At 40.0% G+C, this 19,055-nt stretch overlaps 1 protein-coding gene across 1 annotated transcript in view; it reads right to left on the reverse strand.

The window, feature by feature from the left end:
- NR3C1 (nuclear receptor subfamily 3 group C member 1) overlaps positions 1–4,958 on the reverse strand; it is a 471,067-nt gene extending 466,109 nt beyond the window's left edge. Inside the window, exon 1 of the mRNA XM_059917382.1 lies at positions 4,938–4,958. The gene's annotated coding sequence lies outside the window, so the exon portion shown is untranslated. The remainder of the gene's footprint in view (positions 1–4,937) is intronic.
- Positions 4,959–19,055: the final 14,097 nt, after the last annotated feature.

Below are 19,055 nucleotides of genomic sequence, written 5' to 3' on the forward strand. Positions count from 1 at the left end.
GAATCCACCAACACATTAAAAGGATCATACACCATGATCAAGTGGGATTTATCCCAGGAATGCAAAGATTCTTCAATATACGCAAATCAGTCAATGTGATACAGCATATTAACAAACTGAAGAATAAAAACCATATGATCACCTCAACAGATGCAGAAAAAGCGTTTGACAAAATTCAACACCCATTTATGATAAAAGCTCTCCACAAAGTGGGTATAGAGGGAACCTACCTCAACGTAATAAAGGCCATATACGACAAATCCACAGGAAACATCATTCTCAATGGTGAAAAACTGAAAGCATTTCCCCTAAGATCAGGAACAAGACAAGGATGTCCACTCTCGCCACTATTACTGAACACAGTTTTGGAAGTCCTAGTCACAGCAACCAGAGAAGAAAAAGAAATAAAAGGAATACAAGTTTGAAAAGAAGAAGTAAAACTGTCACTGTTTGTAGATGACATGACACTATACATAGAGAATCCTAAAGATGCCACCAGAAAACTACTAGAGCTAATCAGTGAATCTGGTAAAGTTGCAGGATACAAAATTAATGCACAGAAATCTCTTGCATTCCTATACACTAACAACGAAAGATCAGAGAGAGAAATTAAGGAAACAATCCAATTCACCATTGCAACAAAAAGAATAAAATACCTGGGAATAAACCTACCTAAGGAGGTAAAAGACCTGTACTCAGAAAACTATAAGATGCTGATGAAAGAAATCAAAGATGATACAAACAGAGGGAGAGATATACCCTGTCCTTGGAATGGAAGAATCAATATTGTGAAAATGACTATACTACCCAAAGCAATCTACAGATTCAATGCAATCCCTATCAAATTACCAATGGCATTTTTTACAGAACTAGAACAAAAAATCTTAAAATTTGTATGGAGACACAAAAGACCCCGAATAGCCAAAGCAATCTTGAGGGAAAAAAACAGAGCTGGAGGAATCAGACTCCCTGACTTCAGACTATACTACAAAGCTACAGTAATCAAGACAATCTGGTACTGGCACAAAAACAGAAATATAGATCAATGGAACAGGATAGAAAGCCCAGAGATAAACCCATGCACCTATGGTCAACTAATCTATGACAAAGGAGGCAAGGATATACAATGGAGAAAAGACCATCTCTTCAATAAGTGGTGCTGGGAAAACTGGACAGCTACATGTAAAAGAATGAAATTAGAACACTCCCTAACACCATATACAAAAATAAACTCAAAATGGATTAAAGACCTAAATGTAAGACTGGACACTAAAAAACTCTTAGAGGAAGACATAGGAAGAACACTCTTTGACATAAATCACAGCAAGATCTTTTTTGACCCACCTCCTAGAGAAATGGATATAAAAACAAAAATAGACAAATGGGACCTAATGAAACTTAAAAACTTTTGCACAGCAAAGGAAACCATAAACAAGACAAAAAGACAACCCTCAGAATGGGAGAAAATATTTCCAAACAAATCAACAAAGGATTAATCTCCAAAATATATAAACAGCTCATGTTGCTCAATATTAAAAAAACAAACAACCCAATCAAAAAATGGGCAGAAAACCTAAATAGGCATTTCTCCAAAGAAGACATACAGATGGCCAAGAGTCACATGAAAAGCTGCTCAACATCACTAATTATTAGAGAAATGCAAATCAAACTACAATCAGGGACTTCCCTGGTGGCACAGTGGTTAAGAATCCGCCTGCCAATGCAGGGGACACGGGTTCAAGCCCTGGTCTGGGAAAATCCCACATGCCGCAGAGCAACTAAGCCCATGTGCCACAACTACTGAGCCTGCGCTCTAGAGCCCGCGAGCCACAACTACTGCGCCTGTGTGCCACAACTACTGCAGCGCATGTGCCTAGAGCCTGTGCTCCGCAACAAAGAGAAGCCACTGCAATGAGAAGCCCACACACTGCAGCAAAGAGTAGCCCCTGCTCGCCGCAACTAGAGAAAGCCCGCATGCAGCAACGAAGACCCAAAAATAAATAAATAAATAAATTAAAAAAACACAAAACTACAATGAGTTATCACCTCACACTTGTTAGAATGGGCATCATCAGAAAATCTACAAACAACAAATGCTGGAGAGGGTGTGGAGAAAAGGGAACACTCTTGCACTGTTGGTGGGAATATAAATTGATACAGCCACTATGGAGAACGCCATGGAGGGTTTTAAAAAACTAAAAATAAAATTACCATATGACCCAGCAATCCCACTACTGGGCCTATACCCTGAGAAAACCATAATTCAAAAAGACACACGCACCCCAGTGTTCATTGCAGCACTATTTACAATAGCCAGGTCATGGAAGCAACCTAAATGCCCATCAACAGACGAACGCATAAAGAAGAAATGGTACATACATACAATGGAATATTACTCAGCCATAAAAAGGAACGAAATTGGGTTATTTGTAGAGACGTGAATGGACCTAGAGACTGTCATACAGAGTGAAGTAAGTCGGAAATAGAAAAACAAATATCATATATTAACGTGTATATGTGGAATGTAGAAAAATGGTAGAGATGAACCAGTTTGCAGGGCAGAAATAGAGACACAGATGTAGAGAACAATTGTATGGACACCAAGGGGGGAAAGTGGGAGTGGTGGGGTGGTGGTGGGATGAATTGCTAGATTGGGATTGACATATATACACTAATATGTATAAAATAGATAATTAATAAGAACCTGCTGTATAAAAAAATAGATAAAATTCAAAAAAAAAAAAGATACTCAAGGTGCCTAGCAGTTTATCAAACTGGGTTGGGGGATAAACGTAGTGGGTTGTGTGAGCAGTTTGCTCTGGTAGCAAAAGTATTTTGTTACTGGCATCGCTTAGAATTACTGTTGCATAGCCATAGTGAAAAGCAGACCAATTTTTAGTTGGTTTTATTATTGTTTTAAAATTCTCTACAGACAAGGAACCCCCTTATCCTATGTCACCTTTGGCAGAGTGCTCCCACCCCATCTTTGTACGCCACTGTTCAAAGAAAGTCCAAAATGACCAACTTCTATTCAAAGACAAAGCAATTCTTTAAGAGCCTCCTTACTGAAGCACCTATTTTAACCAATAGCCAAAGATTTCAAAGACTATAGGAAAAAGAGCCACACACCTGTAGAACAAGCAATTACTGTCATTCTTATGTAGATCTAAGATTGCAAAAGACACTTGCGTGGACTTTCATGCCCTAGCTTATTGCTTCTGTGTTAATACAAATAAAGTACACCATTTAGAGTCTATAAAATCTCACACTTCCCTTTAATTTGGTAGTTTTGTCTCCACTATACCCAGCTGAATTTCTTTTGGGGTCTCCTCTTATTTAGGTAAAACTAGTAACTCTTAACAAGAAATGACCAAACCAAGTGTAAATATTTTTTTTCTTATCTTTCTCTGGGGACTTTCCTGAGACTCAAGGCTCCCCACATACAAGGTCACGTCCAATAGTTTACCTTCCTGTCACTGAAAACACTTTCAATAACTCTTTCAATGACTTTCTTCCCTAGTATACCAGTTAGGAAGTTTAAAGTGCCCATGAAATTACGTGCAGAGTTAGGTACATGGGAGGGTTTTTGGGCCAGGCCTGGAATGACACACCTCATTTTTGCTCATTCTCGGTACCACTCATTGCTAGAACTCAGCCATGTGTCACCTGCAGCAGCAGTGGAAGCTGCTAAATGTCTGGCCGGGAAGAAGAGGAAATAGATGTTAGTGGCTAATTAGTGTTTGCATTATCCCACCAGATGGTTAGAGCCACGAAGGCAAGGCATGCTGAATCCTGTCACCGCCAAAAATCTGTGCTCAGTACAGTACCTCATACACGGTCGAGTTTTAGTCAACTTTTAGCCACCGGATGGGAAGTAAGCATCTTATGAACAATAAGGAAAGAATTGGGCCTAGAATAAAATTCAAAGACTTTAACTTTAGAGGTAAGACTTAATCTGCTAAAATCCAAAAGGAGACTCACTAGACTCCATGAATGCTGATGAATTTCTACCATTTGGTCGCGAATTTTAAAAATCAAGGACAATTTACAGCAATTCACTTAAAACTGTTCAGTTTTTGTTAACCTTCTAAATAATCAGTTTATACACACACACTTATGATTATATAAGCTGCTTGCACGTGTAAACGTGCAGAAAAAAATTTGATTTCATGTGGTTTTCTGAGACCAAAGAGAGAACATGTAAACACTACCATGAGCAAACAGAGCGTAAATTCAGTATCTTGGTACAAGGAACTTTGGAATAAATGGGAAAAAATATTCTGTTTTGAGTTTCCCACGAAGGACTTACTGCATGTCACTCAGAAAGCCTCGCAACAGTTTATAAGCTCTCACAAATCAATCACTGCCAGGCAGTGGCCCACATTGTGTTCCAATTTTAAGAATTGCTACCTTGCGAGAAAGGAACACCGATATAGAAGCTCTGGAGATGTGGTTAATTCTTTCAGGCACAATATGACAACAGTGATGACTAATGGGCTACATTTTTAAGATCATAAGAGAACTGTAGGTTAATAAGCAAAAAATGTTAATTATCCCCAAATAATAGGCATTAGCAAACCAGGATTCTGTGGAGATGGACTGCTCCTGCACACCAAAGAAACTCATGAAATCATTCCCCCTTCTATGCGCCAAGATAAAAAATTAAGTGGCAGATCCCTTTTATTTAGGACTGTGCTGTTTTTTCCCTTGATAACTGATGATATTATACGAAGGTTATATAGGTAAGTCATACTGCATCAAGTCACTGCTTAAACAGGCTGTTTCTGAACCATTTAACCTGTTACTACAGAATGAAACATATAATCATATATATACATATATAAACATATAATCAAAACATATAATCAAAATATGCCAAAACATATAATCAAAACAAAGAATGAATAAATAAAAAACCAGAATCGTCCTCCACTTACCTGCAGAATGTACCTGGATTTTATTCAGTGACAGTTTTAGTCGATTGTACCTTCACCTTGATTGTGACATCTAGATCACCATATTCCTAGTTGTTGGTCATGGGGCTTGTTATACTTGGAAGTGCTCTAGTTTAATACCTATAAATATGAGGAATATAATGTAAGAACGTCAGTATTGAAGTACTGCTCAGACCCATTCCCTAGCTAGTGGCTCCAATTAACAGTAAATTTTAAATCAGAGACCCTCAAGCTTTAAGAGGATCATCAGAATCACCTGGATGGTTTATTAAAACCCAGTCTGAGTTTCTGATTTAGGAGATCTGGGGTGGAGTCTGGGAATTTGCATTTCCAACAAGTTCCCAGGTGATACTGATGTTGTCGGCCTGGGGCCACACTTTGAGAACCAAAGTATTAAACTGATAAACACCTATTTGAAGTCCCTCCATATACCTGGAAATACAGAGTAGAGTTTTGCCCTTAAAGAGCCAGAGATGTCACCCAAACCATTGCACTTTCATGTTAGTGTTTGTCATATCAACATTTAAAATCTTTTAAAATATTTTGTATAAAATAAAAATTTGAATAAAATGCTAGTATTAACGGTAATCTGTAAGAATTCATAATATAAATTTAAAAACAAGGGAAACTGATGATCTAATACCTTTTAAATACACATATTTATGAGAATAAAAATCAAGTAAATAAATTATACAAATATGAACATTAAACAGTAAGTAAAATAAATTATACAAATGAAATTATACAAATATGAACATTAAATTATACAAATATGAACATTCTTTTTTTCCTTTTTTGCTGGAAAATAAAACTAGGGATACATTTATTTAAAATCTTCACCTTCATTTCTCGCATCAAAAAAATAACAAGCGACCAACCCTTCCCCATGTCCTAGCATCAAAAGTTTCTTGGAAGTTTTACCAGAATAATAATGCATCTTCCTTAGAATCTTTTTTCAGCCTCGTTACCTTCAGGAAAAATATCGGTTCCTCGTTGGCCTGGTGTCCTCAGCTTGTCCTTGGGAAGCTCAGCAATTTGCCAGTCATCCTCAGTTGAAGTAACAGGACTGAGGTCATCAACTTCTATCGGGTCTCCTCCATCTCCTCCTGATTCTGGCTAGTTCCCAGCAGGCAGAGGACATGTTGATCCCCAGTGGTCAACAAACTCTAAACGTTGTGACTGTGTGCCGTAAGGCCTCCGAGAGATAGTCTATCTGGGGTCAAATTCAGCTGTAGCTGCGTTCTGTTTGGCTGGTACAGTGCATGGGGAGACCCGCACCGGCAAGCCCTCAGGAGAAGCCTGTCCGCCGCAGCGCACTTCCTGCTGACTTGCTTCTGACCGCTCGTTTACATGACTTGCCTGGTCTCACGAGATGGCTGAAATGGAAGCACCTGAACAAACGGGAAAACCATGGCTTGAATAAATTAAGCAACTTCCCTACAGGCACCGTGGTAGCTTGTGCCACTTGCTCAGAATGACAACTCAAGGCTCAAGGTCACTTCCTTATGCTGTGCTGTGCCCCCCCACTTCTGGGGTTTCTGTGGTGTCAACAATAGAACTTAGACTAGAACTTGACCAGCGTTGTTTACTGATCCTGCTGAGTCGTCCTTAAGGACCCAAATATCATCTATCAGGTGTGCCATATAGGCCTGATCAACACGGTACCTTCCTCAACTTGGTACCTTCCTCTGGAGTGTTTTGAAACAGGTTGAGACTCCACTTTCCATTTATAGGTTTGTGGAGGAGGAAAATATTATGTAAATCAGTGCAGTGTAAAGAAATAACCTGAGCACTGGCCTTGGAGTCAGAGACAGAAAAGGTATAGGTTTTCACAAAGGCATTCTTTAAAAACAAAACAAAAAAGAAATTGGACTTAAAATGTCCATGGCACAGTCTGGGTTGGAAAACATGAAAGTCAGGGGAGATAAAGTTTCTCCTTGGCTCTTCCTACTTTGGCTGCCTGAGCTATTCTCCCGGTTCTTTTTGTCATCATTGCAGAGACAGCATTCACCTGTTCCAATTTGACCTTCTCGTTCTCTTAACTGGCAAGGCAGGGACAGAGGCAGAAGAACCAAAGGCAGTGATTCTCAAAATTAAGCATATATAGCAATCACCTGGGGAACTTGTTGAGGCTGTAGCGTCTTTGACCTTAGCTTCAGGGATTTCTAGTGGGCCTGGAATCTGCGTAGTTCACCAGCACGCACAGGTGTTTTTGATGTTGGTGGTACTTGAGTACACTTGCAGAAAACCCATTTGCTTTACAGCAGTCCTCAAACTTTACTGTACCCACAAATCTCTGTTAAAATGCAGAGTCTGCTTAAGTAGATCTGGGGTGCGGTCTGAGAGTCTGTATTTCTCGTAAGCTCTTGGGGGACGCTGGGCCAGGAACTGCTCTTTGAGGAGCAAGGGTTTAGGGCTCTGACACAGCAATGAGTCATACTGCCTGGGTTCAAAACTCAGCTCTGCACTTGACTAACTGTGGGTCTGGAAAATTTACTTAACCTCTCTGTGCCTCCGTTCTGTCATCCTCGAACGGACCACACTGTTGGTACTCACTCCTTATGACTGTAGTGAGGTTTCAGTGAGATAATAAATGTAAAGCTACTAGTTTATAGGGAGGCCTAACAAACGTTAGCTATTATTGTCAGTTTGGGATATTATGCTTTGAGTTTTGTTTGACATATTCATTCGTCAGTAAGGGGACTTACAGAATTGCAAACTGGTGGCTTGATGGTCTGGGCTTGTCTGGGTCACTTGAATTCCAAGCCCCTCTCTCCCAGCCCCTCTTCCTTACGTTCCCCACAAGGAGCACATCCTGAACATGCCCAGGTGGCCGTTCCTTCCTCTGAAACCAGAGGTTCCTCGAGAATAGCTAATTAACTGGCAATCTTGGCTGGAGGAGGAGATAAAGAGATAGTACCAAGTTTTCGAGCTGTGCCCAGGCTAACAGATTACAACCTCCTTAAAGAGGTACCACATCTTCCTGGAAAACCAAACTCCAGGATTTTCCACTTAATGCATCTTTTGCAATCACAGGCTCCCAAGAACCCACTTCTCTTCTGCCACCGCCAGGAGCATTTTCCCTCAGAAATCAGTAAAAATGACTCAGTTCCAGGTTGGCCAGCTGAGAGAAATCCAGACAGCAGCTCATTGGCCACCACAAGTAAGGGTGGTGAACAAGGGACCAAGTTCACTTCTTGGTTCTACTTCCTTGCATAATGTTGAGACCATGTGTCTGCTTCCTTCAGCCTCGGTCTGTAGGAGAGTGACGGCGATGGTTAAACCACAGCCAAGCTGAGTCTTATCTCTTCATTTTAATTGATGATTCTTGCACCTCAGTCTGCTGAAGCATCTTCTGGGAACAATTCTAAAGTTTGTAGATACCCAGACCACACTTCTCAAGATGCAGATTCAGTAGGACTGAAATGAGCACTGATGTCTGTGTTTTTACACTGACACACCAGGTAATTCTGAAGCAGGTGGTCCATTCTCTGAGAAATAAAGCTTTTTAAGAGTAATGAATGATGCTTAGATATGGTGCTGGTTTAACAGGAACAGCTGCCTGAACCTTGGTTAGTGTGAAGTGATCTAATTGTGGTCTTTTTGAACGACCCCATAGAAGCTGCCGTTCACTGAGTGGGCAGGGACCAAGTGTTAACTATTCCTATTTATTATCCTTTACACCACCTTGTTATTATGACTCTTATCCTCACAGAGTAGAATAAAGTCATGACTCAGAGAGTTTAAGAACCTCGCCCAAAGTTTTACCATGAGTTAGTGTCCAAAGTGGACCCTATCCCATGTCTATTGGACCCTGAGTCAGTCTTTTCTATTATGCTGAGCATCTCACGCTTTAGCATACATTAGAATCCCCTGGAGGGCCTGTTAAAACAGATTATTGGGCCCCACCCCCAGAATTTCTGATTCAGTATGTCTGGGGCGGGACCTGAGAATCTGCATTTCTATCAAGCTCCCAGCTGCTGCTGCTGATGGTGGACTTTGAAAACTACGGCACTAGAGTCAGCTGGGGGGTCTTTTTCTAGAAGTCTGATGCTGTGTGTCTTTAGCAGTCCTAGCTACTCACCCAGGATAATTCAGAAAAGCTTTCTTTTTTCTTCCCCTGTTGCTTAGCCAATAAGTACATGGCAAATGGCCAATAAAGTCACTGTTAAACCAGTTCTTAGGGACTTCAGGTGTTACTTCTGGGGGGGTTTGAAGTTGTAATATGTCATCCTGTCCCCTCAAGCAGAAAGAACAATGGTCCCTTTGTGGTGGGTCTTTCCTAAGAATTCTTCTGCTCTTTTATTTCTTGCTTGAAAAATGCTGAACTGTGTTTCTATTCCAAGTAAGCAATGGTCAGTGAAATGCCATCCTAATCACTTCTGTCCCACCAGGTACTAAGGAAATCATCCAGTCCCTGCATCTCCTTGCTCTCTCAGTTTGGTGATGGAATTCCAACTGGGGTCTGGATAGGCCTTCCCTTTATGTTGATGGCCATGTGGTTCTCTCCTGGGACTTCTGGGGTTCACTCACCCCCAAGGCCTTCACCCTAACCAAGAGCACAGACGTCTTTGTAAGGAGGGTACGTTGTTCTTCCCCAGGAATTGCATGTATGGCCTGCTAAGCTATTCCTACAGCAAGGTGAGGGAATACCAGGCAGGGTCAAGCAAGCAGGATGACCCTGTGAAGTTTCTAAAGGGTGCGATGGCGATTCTCTTGGGACACCTAAGTTGGCAAGCTCCGAGTCAAAAGTCTCCAGCGACTCTGTCTGTTCTCTCCTGGTGCTTTGTGCACATTGTACAGATCTCTGTCCCCAGCAATAAAGCCACATCTCTGAGGTCCCTTCTTTTGTAGGATTCAAACTGCAGTTTGATTTGATGGATCCCATAACAGCAGTTCAGCTGGCCTTCTGGATGACTCCCCTCCAAGTCAAGCGTCTATCAGCCTGGCTCCTGCTTGGGCAATGACTGGTGGAGTAGAAGACCTGGGTGCCAGACCCCCTGTGCCACTTACCGAAGCAGTGTGACTTGACCACTCTGAAGTCAGCATTTCCAATTGTCAACAGAGATATTTCTACCTACTGCCCTCGATGGAATGGGTTGAGAGGATGGAATGGGATTTTTTTCCCCAAGTGCTTGGAATGTTTAGACCCTCAGAAAATATAAGTAGAATCTGAGCCCCACTAGGCACCTAAGTCCAATGCTCTAATCTTTTTCTCTGGGGAAAAACAACATGAGAAATGATCACAAAGTCTGACTTGGGATTCGGCAAAGTTCAGAGGGCACATCGGTGGAGGCAGTTAAGGCTGTAGGCTAATAACTGTGGCATGAGTCCAAGTCCTTGTTTGCCATGCTTTAGTGGTGTGACCTGGCGAGGGTGACTCACGGTCTTCGATTTTCAGGTTTGTTTTTTACTGTTACAGAGTTGTAAACATGAAATAATTGTGTATGAAACTTTTAGTAAATACATATTAAACACTCAATAGATGGTAGTTGTTTTTACTGTCAGCTATTTTCATATGTATTTATATTTCATATATCTATTTCATGTATGTATAATTACATTTTGCATGTAATTTCAGGGAGTTCATGGATTTCTTTGAAGCCTATCTATGCATATATGGACACTTGGGGCCATACAATTATATATTATATAAAGTGTATGATGTTATTTTTTTTTAAACACTTTGGCAGTTTCTTTTTTTATTTATTTATTATTATTATTTTTATTTATTTATTTATTTATGATGTTATTGATTCACCATCCAGTGAGTTGGGCTTTGCAGTGCATATTTTTCCTGTATTCTCAGATGATGGGTGTATGGACTTTCAAATATACTTCTGTGACCAACTGAATGTGAAACCCTGATGTAGCCCAGAAGCCCTCTGAATCTTGAAAATCTGGTCAAAATCAGCCTGGACTCCAGTTATGTGGCCTGTGATGGGACAGAACTTCTTCTATGAGTCCTTTGGTGTCACTCTCACCTTTCTCTCTGGTTCCTCTCTGGTCTCTGCTGGCCCCTTGCATACTGTTTCTGTTGTGCTCTATGACATCCCATACATAGAACTCAGCCCCTTTACTGATTTTTCACGAGAAATCTGCATTGAACACTTTGGGACTCTGGTGAAGGTTCACATTGTGAAGCCTGACTTTTCACCATATTAGTCGCTCCCTCCCACCTCCTCTCCTCCTCTCTGGTGCATCAAAAGCACTTCTCCCTTTGCTTCATTCATATGTAGTCCTCAGCCGTATCTAGGCTTGTCAGGGTATCACTTTCTATTCCATCCATTCATCGAGAATGGCTTTTACAAACTAATACCGTTTCTTTCCTGAGAGAAATTTGGTGAAAAAGTTTTCTCCCTCTTATTCCATGTGAGTTAATGTCATTTGTTACTGGGCTGTCTTATTCTCTGTTCCTAGTGCCTGGGAATTACCCATCACAGAACAAGATGTTTACCCATTGGATGAGAGAAAGAGGGAGAGAGGGAGGAAGGGAGGGAGGGAGAAAGCAAGGAAAAGGCAGAAGAGGAAAGAAACCCCCAGACTTGTTCTGGACCCACATGATGATTCCATTAGCCAGCTGAGAGACCACTATCTAAGGTAGTTGTCCCCCTGCTTATTACTGCTGAGTAGGTTTTGCCCTCTGTTTCTTTCTCATTCCCAGTATCTCGGTGATTTTTTCTAAAGTCAATTTCTAGCCCTCCCAATAGAGTTACATGGTAGTTCTTCCATTTTTCCCCCCATAAAGCAAGAGAAGTTCACAAATCACTTCATAATCTCCTCGCAGGTAATTAGTCAACTCAGGGGGCATCCTCAAGAAGCCAGAAGCATGTTGGCTTTAATTTCCCTTTCTGAGATTCTCATTCCCCTATTAACTTCACCTTTCCTGAGCCAGGGCAAAAACTAATTTATGGGCGTCATTTGTCCCTCCAAAAGTTTTTTTTTTTTTTTCCTGAATAGTCATGTCCCTGTAAATTGTAATCCTCTTGGTGTAGCTTTTCCCTTTTCAGAAAGAATATACCTGGGAGTGAGTCTGCTTTAACTCAGAATTGAAACAGAAACGTGGGGATCTTTATTTCTTTGGAAGCCCTCCTTGTGGGATTCTGGGAGAGATTAGGGTTCATCCTTACAGACAGGGTTATCCCGTTTCATATTGGAGGTGGCCCAGATTGAGGAAGGGCTGTGAATTAAACAGAGAAAAAGGAAGGCGAGGCTAGAAGAAGCCACGGCAACTTCCTGTTTCTTAGGACGACGGAACTTGATCTCAGCTTCACACAATTACACTCCCTGCTTCAGCCCCAGGTGGCACAGGAAAATGGAAGGTGGGTCTTTCCCTTGTGAAGCTGGATTGACAAATTCAGAGAGGTAAGCCTGAATTGAGTGACCAGATGGTTAGCCTGTAATTTAATCACATATACAAGATTTACATCCGCACCCAGTTTGTGTGGTGTGGTGTGTGAGCAGGACAGACAGTGACTTCTCATTTCTGTATATCAAGTACTTGGGCCAATGCATAGTGGAAGTCAGAACTATTCTTGGAGTTGATCTGAACTGGTGAACTGGTTGCTTGAACATATATGGGGCTGAGGATATCACAGGAGCTCACTAAAGTAAAGCGGAAAGGCTGCCTCCCGAGGTTGAAATATTTGAAGGAGAATCCTCCAAACCTCTGGAAGATATTGGTGGGAAGATTCCTGGTTTAGTTTCTATTTATATCAAGCTCTACAGCAGATGACAAAGGTTAACTGGAAAGAAGATTCAGTCCTTGACTTCATAGTCTGGATGGATATTCAGAGAGGTAAATGGATAATTAAAAATACATGATAAAATAGTATGAATTTCCAGCTGTTGACGAATTAAGGAGAGTTTTCTTAGGCATTAAAATTACACTTGTAAATGTAAACTTGAAAAACACTTATGAGATAATGTTATATTGAAAAGCAAGATACTCATTGTATGTATATATGAAAAAAACTGTATTTTAAAAAATGTCACTCTTCTAATGAAAACCCTTCAATATTTTCCCACTACCTTCAGGACGAAACTGAACCCCTTCAGGCTGAAGTCCATAAGGCTCGCTGTTACCTGCTCCTGCCGGCTACATCTCCAAAACCCTCTCCTTCCATTTTTCTTCCACCACCTCTCCCCACATCAGACCCACTGCTAACTCCTCCAGAGCCCTGAGAAACAATTCTGTCTCCCCATTAACATTGTTTCAGGGTAAATGTGGAACAATGTTGCACCTAAGAGTCAAATTGTATTTGTATTTTCTCCAATTGTATAAATAATAAAGTCTTTAGGCTTTTTCATTACTTTACCCTGCCTTTGCCTCCTTCATTTACACCACTCTTGATCTAAAACATCCTGAAACTGGAAAAATTTGAGACTAAGTACTTGAAAGAAAACTTATCTTCCTTTTTTTCTTGAGCTTTGTTCTATAATGATATGTCTGTCTACAGCTTACATCCAGGTAGAATTAGAAACAGACGTGGGTTTTCTCCTTGACTGGCTTCGAGATCAAAGACAAATGGACAAGCTCTGAGGATTGGGATGAAGTTTGCACACATTTTAATCCACACTCTGTATCGTGAAGCCTTTTGCACAGACAGGTGTGAATGTGGTGAGGGGAACCATACTACAAACAGTAAAGAGAGCAGTGAGGTGATTACTGATCGAGTTGCTGAAATACAGACGTACTTTAAGCTCCAGATGCCACACCAGCTCTCCAGACCCTCTGTGAGCTATAACATGAAAGCATCACCAAGGAACATGCCTCCTATGCCTTTCCTGATCGCTTGAACCCCTAAACCATGCTGCATGAGCAGAGTTGACACTTGACACATCACTGAACTTCTTAAAGTAACCCTGGAAAAGAATGGTCATACTACTGTCATTTTTTTTTTTTTTTAAGATTTTTTGATGTGGACCAGTTTTAAAGTCTTTATTGAATTTGTTACAATATTGCTTCTGTTTTATGTTTTTGTTTCTTGGCCCCAAGGCATGTGGGATCTTAGCTCCCTGACCAGGGATCGAACCCTCGTCCCCTGCACTGGAAGGCGAAGTCTTAACCACTGGACAGCCAGGGAAGTACCACTACTGTCATTTTTAGCATCAGGAATTCAGTCAAACCACAATGCCCAGTGATGAATCTAGAATGTGAGTCAGGGATGCTGACATTCTCATCTTTCTGACACTAGCACCAAGCAAAGTATTCAACCTGAAAGAGGTTAATCAATCAGCAAGTCAGCTATATGATTCCCTTTTCAGAAGGAATTTGCTGGACTTTGGAAAGGAGCCTACTTTGATTCAGAATAGAAATGTTAATATGGTGTTCTTTATTTCGTTGGAAGCCCTCTTCATAAGATTCTAGCGTTGATCCTTACAGACTGAATGTCAGTGTGGTGCCAGCTAATGGGGTCACCCAAATGGCACTGCAATGTAACAACAGGAAGACAATTATACTTTCCTGGATTCCTCTCTTGAGAGTCAGGAGTCCACTGTATATATTTGGATGAATATTCTAACGAGCCACTTGAGGATGGAGCGGGTAGGACTCTAAAGGGACATGGGCAGTCACATGATATAACCACCAAATGGCCTTCTAAAAAGTTGGTCCCATTTCTCTGCAGGGCCTCACTTTTTCAGTAGGGAGAGGGCAAGTTTGGGGGCTGGAGTTAAATAGCTCAGAATGTTAGTGGAGAGGTTGAGTGCTGCCACCAAGGTCTTTTTCCCTGCCCAGTCTCTGAGCAGTTTTCCGCCTCTCTGATAAGTAAATGTGGAACAACTATTCGAAGGCTATTTAAGTGTACGCTAATGATCAGTTCTTCTGTGGAGCCCATATGTGTCTCGATGCCATCATGGATCTGGACCGTGATAAGGGGTGCCCTACAAGTGTGCCAGCCAGATGCAAGCAGTGGTTCCCATGCCACTGAAGGAATTACGCTCATTAATTCATCCCTTTGGAGGGAGGGCAATCAATGAAAAGTTTGAGTTAGAATAGCCTGAAAGAATTTGGTTTAGGATTTTCAAGTTCCCACCAACAGGAACTGGTTGAGGGGTTTGAGGGGAAGGAAGGGAGAGGGAGGAGAAACCACATTCTCAGAGAACACTGCGAATGTCTCAATTAATAGATAAGAATCTTGTTCACTTGGCATTTTCAATATTAGAACACAAATAGGACCAAAGCGGGGCCTGAGAACTGCATGTTCTTCCCTATCAAGAGAAGAGAGATTCTACAAAGCCATGCACCCTCAGACTTCATGATTGGTGTAGGAGAGCATTGAGACTGGGTTGGACAGTGTCACAGAAGAGACTATAAATGATTAAGCTGGTAAACAACAAAGGAGAATCGATTTTCCCTCAAGTGCCCTCTACAGTATTGTTTATCTCCAAAATGTTAGAGCTATTTTAATAATAGCCCACTGTCTTATGAATTCCTACTCATCCTTCAAAACCCACTTAGATACCTATATTACTAACCAAGAAAGTGTTCCCTAATCTCTCCCTGCTTACAAAATTAGTCTACATTTTCTGCACGCAGGTATTGTTACTCTTACCACGGTGAATTGTCATGTGTTCATTTATATGTCCTCTACTGGACAGGAGCTACTGGAGTCCAGACATTGGCTTCAGTTATCTCTGGGTCCTTGTTTTAACCTAGAGTTTGGCTCACTGTAGTGAAGGAAGACACATGATAAGTACAGTATTTATTCTGCAACTTTTGCTGGCCATGAATAAATATTCAGGTTTTCTTTCTGGATGCAGGTCATGGCTTAGTTACTCTACTCTAATTAAATTATTTCGTGGGTGAGGTCATTGAAATTAAATAATTCTCCCAAGGTTGTAGGACTTGTTAAATGGCCCAGCCATTTTATTAGTAAGTTTGTGACAAACTCACTTAGTGATAAAAACTGACCTGCACTGACATTAGGCTATTTATAGTTTTTAATTATCCCATTTACTATGAATAGTCATATATTACATGATAAAATATTTGTGCATTTGATTATTGTGTACCACCTCTTTCTAAAATATGAAATTTCAAAATTATATACTATATTTTGCCCCAGGGATTTCAGATAAGATACTATGAACTTGTACAGTATGATTTCATCAAAAGAACCTGTATCATGTAGTAAGTGTCTTTATATTGTGAGTGTTTATTTCAGCAAAGCAACATCAATCATGTTAAATTGGTGTTAGTCATCTGACTTGTGTTGTTTATGTTATTTTGGTTGCATTTATTTGTCGATGTATTTTGGGTTTAAATGTATTGGAAGCTATATACATTTACTATTAATGTCTAATTTTATAATATTTAGGTATATATTTAGGATTATATTTTATAACAAAAGTAATCTAAGTCAATAAAAACTTAAGAAAATCAAGGGAAAAATTACATAGCTAAAATTAACTTTAAAACTGCCTTACATAGTCCTGAGGGACAGCATAAATGCTTTTGTGTATGCTCATATTCATATATATGTAGATGTAAATAAATAATGTGTGTGGTAAAAAAGATAGGCATTGTATACATTCAGATTAGTCTTCCTCTTCTGTTGACAACCCTACTTCTTCTCCTCTTTTGCCAAAGGCATATCAAGTCCACCCAAGTTAAATAGATTCTAGTGGGTTACTATGAGGCACTCAGCTAGGAAACCCTGTCTATATTTACAGTCACAGAAATAACTGATTCTTTCACTCAGCTAGTCCTTTGGCTGATCCCACTCCCACCTCTCCAGTGACCACATGTATACAGAGGTTTTGGAGAAACTACTACAATCAGCCAGTTGATTTGGAACCACAAAAGTAGAGCCACAAATCAGAACACTTGCGTATTCACTCTCAGCCAGAAGGATGGAAATCTAACAACATCTGTGGGATAGTTTAGGACAGTAGTTGTATATAGGGCCCAGACAGATAAAATAAATAGGTGAGATAGGCAGACTATAAGAAAGAAAACAATGCAAGATGATGAATGGCAAACTGAAACTATTTTCAGTCTCAGTGTGAAAATAGGCAAGGCTGGGACTGTAGGAGGGAAATAGGCAGTCATGGGAATTTGTACTTCAACACCAGCTAATTGTTGCCACATTTGAGATTGTAGGCCCAGTGTTGCTATAGCTTTTGTTTTTATTTTTTTTCTCAAGGGGAAAAAAGAAAACCAGAGTTTTATGTGAATTCTCCTGCCTTTCCATATTGGCAGATAATTCAATGAAAAAAAATAGCATGGATCAAATCAAATACATATGTGGGCCAGATTTGGTCCTTGGACCATCCCTTTGCATCCTGTGACTTAGAATCTGATGGCAGTCATTAGCATCCTGAACAAACTTGTCACACATGGCCCCCTGTTCCTAACCCTGGATGAAAGGAGACAGAAACGCTTCTCCTGTGGTAAATCATTTTATTTTCATCTGAGGTGATAGCTTTGGCTGTGGCCCAAGGGTTCACTTCTGGAAACCAGAAATCTCTTCCTGCCCTTGTTAATGTTTTTGGCTAGTTGCATTAGAAATTAAACTGGATTGGAGCAAATTTAAATGGATACTCAAGGACCAGTTTTAGGGCCTTATAAAACTCCTCCTTTCAAAGTGAATCCTTAACTGAAAATCATCCTCTTTCCATTCCCTTTATCTAGACTTCCCAGAGTTTATATAAGGTGCTGAATGTTCAACACTGCATATTTCATTGGGCCAATAGAACCTGTGAAATCAATCTGTTCAGTTAACAAATGACAAATACTTGATGATGGAATGTTTTCCCTCATTTCCTTGAGAGCAAAACTGTTTGGCAACATGTTTGCAAAGTTGCTAAAGAAGAGAGTTTTCACATTTGAACCCTCACTTGTGTTCTGTTCTTTTCTTCTTGCAAAAAATATGCCTTGCATGCCAATAATGTACTGGGGGCTATTTTACAAACTGGGGATACAGCAGAGACTGAAACAAAGCCCCTAAATTCCTGTAAGTACAAATCAAATATGTAATAATACATTTCATGCCATGTCTAATACATATATTCAAAGCAGAAGTATAAAATATGTATTACACAGAACCAAATCTAAAATCACAGACTACCCTATTCTCAAAGGATAGAAGAAACAGTGGTAGCCATCCTGGGAAGAAGAGGAAATAAAGCATAGAGAAGGAAAGAAAAGACAATGAAAAAAGGATAATAGTGAAGATAGTGAAACTAAGACACATACAAAAGCAGGTGAGCACAGGTAACGCTCTGGATCAGCTAGTAAAGAGTCTTGGGACTTCATTTATGTATCTCTGGTTCTCAGCTCTGTATTTCATGAATTAAAAATTGGTAAAAAGAAATGGCTACTTTTGTGAAGTTGAGGCTGTGGTTCACTGTAGCTGCATTAATAACTGTATTTCCTAGGCAGAGTTTAAAGAAAATCCCTATTGGAATAAATAAGTCAGTAAAAATGTCCAAATAATAATCACAGTTTAATTTGAAGAGGCAATGGGACGGAAAACAAGCCAGTACTGATATAAACAAAGATGGTGCCTGCTTATCGAAATAGCTCAAGCAAAGAAACTCGACAAACCTGGGTTCTAGTGTGTTTTGAGTAACTCTTGATCTGCTTGACTTTACCTTTTATATTACATTTTTTTCTGAATAAAACTCTTGGAAAAAATATCAGTAGATTAGCTGAGATCATCCAAGCAAAATTGTTTTACAAGTCAAGTTTCCCCATCAGCTGGTTTTCCCAAGGCAGATTGTAGCATTTGTATCAATAAACATCAAATTAAACACTTCCTGTGTATTTCTGTAGGCAAAGCCGGAAACTGCCAAAAGCCAATGAGCTAGGAAACCTTATGTTTTAAGAATTGAGAAACATTTCCCCCAGCTTATAAATACATAGATTTGACCATGGATTTTATTAGTCCCCTAAAACTCTGCTAACAAGGAGAAATAAATGTTAAAAAACAAACCTTCATCAAGTGTAAGAATTTTTGTTTTTCTGTTTATACATATAATCAAATGAACAGAAACTGAAGGAATTATCCAGATAATCTTATAATATTCACAAATCAATTTCAATTTATAAATAATTGAGAATGGAGTGCTTTGTATTGTTGGCACAATTCAGGT

This window comes from Balaenoptera ricei, chromosome 3, assembly GCF_028023285.1.
Source record: "Balaenoptera ricei isolate mBalRic1 chromosome 3, mBalRic1.hap2, whole genome shotgun sequence".
In the NCBI taxonomy this organism is placed as follows: domain Eukaryota; kingdom Metazoa; phylum Chordata; class Mammalia; order Artiodactyla; family Balaenopteridae; genus Balaenoptera; species Balaenoptera ricei.